General features: G+C 40.9%; 1 long non-coding RNA gene across 1 annotated transcript; it reads right to left on the bottom strand.

The window, feature by feature from the left end:
- Nucleotides 1-2001: 2001 nt before the first annotated feature.
- Nucleotides 2002-5144, bottom strand: LOC122056507. Its single transcript, XR_006133197.1, has 2 exons — nucleotides 2807-5144; nucleotides 2002-2390 (listed from the first exon to the last, which is right to left on the bottom strand). It is a non-coding gene; the product is annotated as an uncharacterized LOC122056507 (long non-coding RNA).
- Between the last annotated feature and the right edge of the window lie 472 nt (nucleotides 5145-5616).

The raw sequence follows: 5616 nt of genomic DNA, 5'->3' as shown, positions 1-5616 counted from the left end.
ACGAGGGAAAGTCCTAACTGGATGTTAGGCAGTGGAAAGTCCGTGAGTGAAACCATGCAGTGGGAAAGTCCTAACTGGATGTTAGTGTGGAAAGTCCCGTGAGTGAAGCTAAGGGGAAAGTCCTAATCGGATGTTAGGCGCTTGGAAAGTCCCGTGAGTGAAGCCAAAGGAGAAAGTCTTAATGGATGTTAGATGTGGAAATCCGTGAGTGAAGCGGTGAAAGTCCCGTGAGTGAAGCCGGGGGAAAATCAGATGGATCGGGGATGATCGGACATCCGGTGTTGAGGAAAGTCCAAGTAGGTCAAAGGGATTGACCGGACACTAGGGAATTCTAGCAGTCAAGGGAGTGACCGGATGCTAGGAATGAAGTACCAACAGGTCGAGGTTGACCGAATGTTGGTTTGAAGGCTTGAGACTTGGTTTGGGCAAAACCAAGTCTAGTTATCTCGATCGGTCCGGTGACCGATCAAGAATCGATCGCAGCTCGATCGGTATACGATCGGCCCGCACCGATCGGCAGTGATCGCAGCGCGAGAAGACGCCGATCGGTCGTGGACCGATCAGAGCTTTCGATCGGCCGTGGCGACCGATCGTGAGACGATGTCGCGAAGGAAGAGCTTCAGAGAGTTGGGATCGGTCCGTGGACCGATCAGGCTTCGATCGGTCCACGCATCGACGAGTACGCATGTATCGTTTCAGATCGATCGACGGTTCGGGGACCGATCGTAGGGCTCGATCGTCCACGCATCGATCAGGGTTCTAGCTGCTGCAACGCAACGGCTAGTTTCTTCGCTGTTTCTTCTTCGCAGGTATAAAGGAGACGAGGGCATCTTCTGTGCTATAGCTTCTTCCTCTTCTCTTCTGCTACAGAGCTGCTGTTCTGGTGCTTGAGCTTTGTTGAGCTCTTCTTCGCAAGCTTCGCGTGAGCTTCTTCCTTCGGCTGGGACTCCGACTGAGCTGCTGCTGTGGTTGGCGTCTGAGAAGCTGTTGCTTCTTCAACAGTCGACAAGAAGGCAAGGGTTGTTTACATTTGCTGTGTATTTACTTCTTGCTTCTCTTGTATTTGTACTCCTTATCTTGCTATTGCAAGAAGTAGTTGTGGCGAGGTTTCTCCACCCATAAGGAGCTCATATTTAGCCGGTTCTCCGGGGACTCATCCACCGACGGATTGGTAGGCTTCGTCCACCTTACGGACACGCCGAGGAGTAGGAGTTCATCTCCGAACCTCGTTACATCGGTTTATTTTTCTTCTCCTTAGTTTCTTCCTTGTATTTCCGCTGCGACTAACCCTAACTGTAGGAAGAACGCGAGAATTTGGGGCGGCTATTCACACCCCCCCTCTCTAGCCGAGTACGAACGATCCCAACAGATACCGTCCGTTATTCAAATCACGATCGCCCCTCCATAGTTAAATTCCTGGATCTGTCACTGCCAACACCAATGTGCCCAAATCAGCACCAATAGTCGGTGCTGGTTTGTGCAAACTAGCATCGACAAAAATCAGCACCAAACTAGTGCTGGTTTGCAAACCACACCCCACGTTGGTGCTGGTTTAAGTAAACGAGCACCAACGTTCGCAAATCAACACCACATTGGTGTTGGTTTATGCAAATGAGCACCACGTTGGAATTGGCACTACAAGAAAAAAAGCTAATAGACAACGCTTTAAAAGCGTTGTCTATGTGGCTAAAAAAGCGTTGTTAAAAGCACTGTTGTTAAAAGTCTGCTCAAAGACAACGCTTTAAAAGCGTTGTCGTTTGTAGAAAAGACAACGCTTTTGCAACTCTTTAAAAGCGTTGTTGTTTTTTACAAAGACAATGCATAAAAAGCGTTGTCTTTTTTAAAGACAACGCATAAAAAGCGTTGTCCTCTTTAGCAAAGACAACAGTTTCACAACACATAAAAAAGCATTATCCAAGAGGTTTTAAACTATTATCTTTTAATACCAAAGACAAATAAAAGATAAATGAAAATGAATCTACTTCAATCAACGACATATTATTAAATAAACAACCAAGATAAATATATAAATTATCATCCATACACTTTATAACAAGCATAATTACTTGCATACAAAGAAATTTTAATTAGGAGACACTGAAAACTACTTCTATCATCTACATCTTATTGCATGAACTTAAAGGATCTTTATAGATGCTACTTATCCTCTTGACTTGAATGTTCTTTACTCATTGACTTTAACCATCTTCTCACTTAAATCCCAAAGCCTTCTTGATAGTTCTTCGTCGAAGTACTTCCCAGTCACACCCATGAGGTTCAGATGTAGTGCCACATAACATGTAATTGTTGCTCCTGTAATCATCCATACCCGAGCTATTTAGCTAGATTTTTTAATACCTCCATTCACCTTCAAAATATCTGAAAAGGCACTGCACATGAAAGATTCAAGACAAAGTGTAAGTTAGTCTTGATGACCCACAAAAATGGAACAACAACAATATCTCTAGTGGATTCTATAAACTCTGAGATTCTGAAGTAGGAATCAAGACAATTTACTTAGCATTAAATCAACAAACAACACAACATAACTAATAAACCAAAAAAGCAGAACAAATTCATGGCTTAATGTACAATATCTTATATAATTAACATCCACATTTCACTATGTGCTATCATGTCATGGTTGTGCTAGCAGAAATGTTGATGCTACTATTTTAGAATTCCACAACATCTTCCCATTGTGATGTTTGTCTAAGATAGAATGGCAAAAGCACACAACCAATATGTGCAATCAATATAAATATGAACAAATCCACCTAAAAACCAAATAATTTTTTTTACATACCTCTAGGAATAATGGTCAAACTTCTATAAGTTGCACCAAGGCAGAACAAACCTGTGTATCAAAGAAAACAAACATTGATCGGTGAAAGATCAAAAAGCTTAAGGTAAAAATACCTAAGCAACACATAAGTTTGGATTCATTAAAGAACTCTTTTTTCTCACAGATACATATCCAACATCCTTACCAATCACTCAAAGTTATTAGATTTATTTGAGAACTCTCCGCTTTCAAACAAATTTTAACAAAAAAGAAAAGTTATTAGGCCCATGCAATTTTCTAAGAGAATGGAGATAAATGATGCATGACGACCCTCTCTCTTGATATATGCAGCCATGGACTTTTATTTTTCTATATTCTGCATCTTAATCCTCCATATTCTGATCAAGTAGTTTAATGTGGTTTCTCAAGGCAACTTTAATAAACAAGGTACAACAGAAACAAAACTACACTCGGATAATCAATGATGAAATTGTTCCTATACTCCGCTGTAGGTGGGAAATCACGCCAACATGGTGGTATCGTGATGATTAAACAAACACAATTTGTTTTACACATTGCTCAGCTGACTTTTGTCCAAGTGACTACCTAGTGCCGCTTTGGAAAGGACCGAAGGTCTCCAGTTCCAAGAACAATAGTGTGCCAAAGCGAGCCAACTTCTAAAATATATTAGAGCGAAATGAGTCAATTTGATAGAAGTCCTTAAAACCAAAATACAAAGTGAAGGAAAAAAAATGAAAGCCCTGGGATAAACTTGCTTGGGTTAGGGTCAAATATTCAGCACCCAAATTAACAGCTAAGAATCCAAACTCAACTTTTAAAATCTCTTTGGAACATCTAATACATGTAATGAGTTATACTAATGGATAACCATGTTGACCATAAACACAATAGTTCTTATATTGTTAAATTATAAATTGATATAGAAGCCAATCATAAACTATAGAAAACTTTTAGAATGGAACACATATCTAGTTGTGTTATGTGTGTCGAGCAAGCAAACTGAGGGAAAACAGGCAGCAAATTATCTTATATAATTTGAGTTAAATCCTTCGAATGGACAAAGTGAATAGCAATAAAGTGACTAAACCATAAGCAAACGCGAGGATGTTAAAGAGAAAGCATAGGTATGGATAAAATGCAATGGAAGTCCACACTTCCTGAGTTCCAAATTTCTTTGAATGGATTATGTTTCAAGAAACTTTCCAAAATAACATAATATAGCTTCAAGACCGACCCAATGACAAGCTTCAATAAGATTCTGGAAGTGCATAGTTTATGATTATGGAAGTGCATAGTTTATAGACAAGGTAATGGACAAGTTGAATAAATTTGAGTCGCAAAAATTTAGGAAATATTAGAAATAAACTTCCACATGAATAAATTTTTCAAAATTCAACTAATCTAATCTAATCTAACCTAAAACATTCAACTAACTAATCATCACAAGAATTCAAACCAAAGAAGATGCAAGTTTAGAAACTAACTAATGAAAGAGGCATTTCATCAACACATAACGAGCGAGAATTCAATTAAGCAAAATACATACAATTCTAAACATGGGAGAATAGCTACGTTACAATTCAACAATCAACAAGAATAACACAATTCAACATAGATAGAAATAACCCAATGTCGTAGGCATGGATCGGAATAGAACTCTCCTCTTTGAATCCGTAGTGGAGAGGGGGCTGCTGGATGGAGCTTCTCTGACGGCCAATCTGCCGGCGAAGGCTGTGTATGAAGTGGATGGCTGCTCGTCGATGGAGAATGAAACCTTCTCTTCGAATCTGAAGATAAAGGGGTTGTTGAAGGATGGATGAACTCTCCTCTTCAAATCCGAAGAGGAGAGGGGCTGCTGGCTAGTGATGAAGCTTTACTCTTCAAATCCGAAATGGAGAGGTGGAAGGAAACTAGTGGTGGTGAAGAAACCTCTACTAATCAGGAGAGGGTGATGTAGAGTTCGGTGGTGGCGCCTCTCCCAATTGGAAGAAGCTGTGGGCTAAAGATGAAGGCATCGTGAGATGGCTTTCAGATCTAGAAGCTCTGTGAGAAGACCTTGCCGTCAACGGCGAGGAAGATGGTAGAGGAGATGAGATGGCCTGCGGATTCTGGGATGAAGCTCCTATTGTGTGCGTTAGCGTCGGCTATAGATGAGATGGAGGCGGAAAGGGGAGCCTGTCCTCTCCCAATCGGGTAGAGGAAGAGAATGAGGGACGCCGGCAGTGATGGAGAAGGCGAGAGATGATCGAAGTTGTGAGAGGGGTGCGAGTGAGTGAAACCTAGGGGATTTTCAACTCCTTACTTGATACAAAAAAGGCGGAATCCGCCGCCCCGACAGCCCCCTACGCCTGCCCCACGGTGATGTAGGAGGAGGGTTAATCAGGGTGAATGCTGGGTCGACAAGTGGCTGGGGTTCGAGGCTTTAAGCCGGCAGACGGGGATATTATCCCACATTGCAACCGTCGACACTCGAACCGCTGCGTCATGATACAACTTCCCAGCCACTTACCAACTGATCCAGCCCCTGGGGGCATTTTCAACTCCTTACTTGATCCAACGGTTTGTATCATTTTAGATTTAATTTAGATGAGAACTTAATAATAGACAACACTAAAAAAAATGGTAATAGACAACGCTTTTCAAGAAGTGTTGTCGTTGACCCATAAAAATTACTAAAAGACAACGATTTTTAAAAAAATGTTGTCTATTAGTAAGAAAATAAAGAAATAGACAACGTTTTTCACTAAAAGTGTTGTTAAAAAAAAATGATAACGCTTTTTTAAAAAAGCGTTGTCTTTTAAGTGTTGTAA

Source organism: Zingiber officinale, chromosome 3B, assembly GCF_018446385.1.
Source record: "Zingiber officinale cultivar Zhangliang chromosome 3B, Zo_v1.1, whole genome shotgun sequence".
NCBI classification, from domain to species: Eukaryota; Viridiplantae; Streptophyta; class Magnoliopsida; order Zingiberales; family Zingiberaceae; genus Zingiber; species Zingiber officinale.
This window is presented reverse-complemented; position numbering and strand designations above follow the sequence as displayed.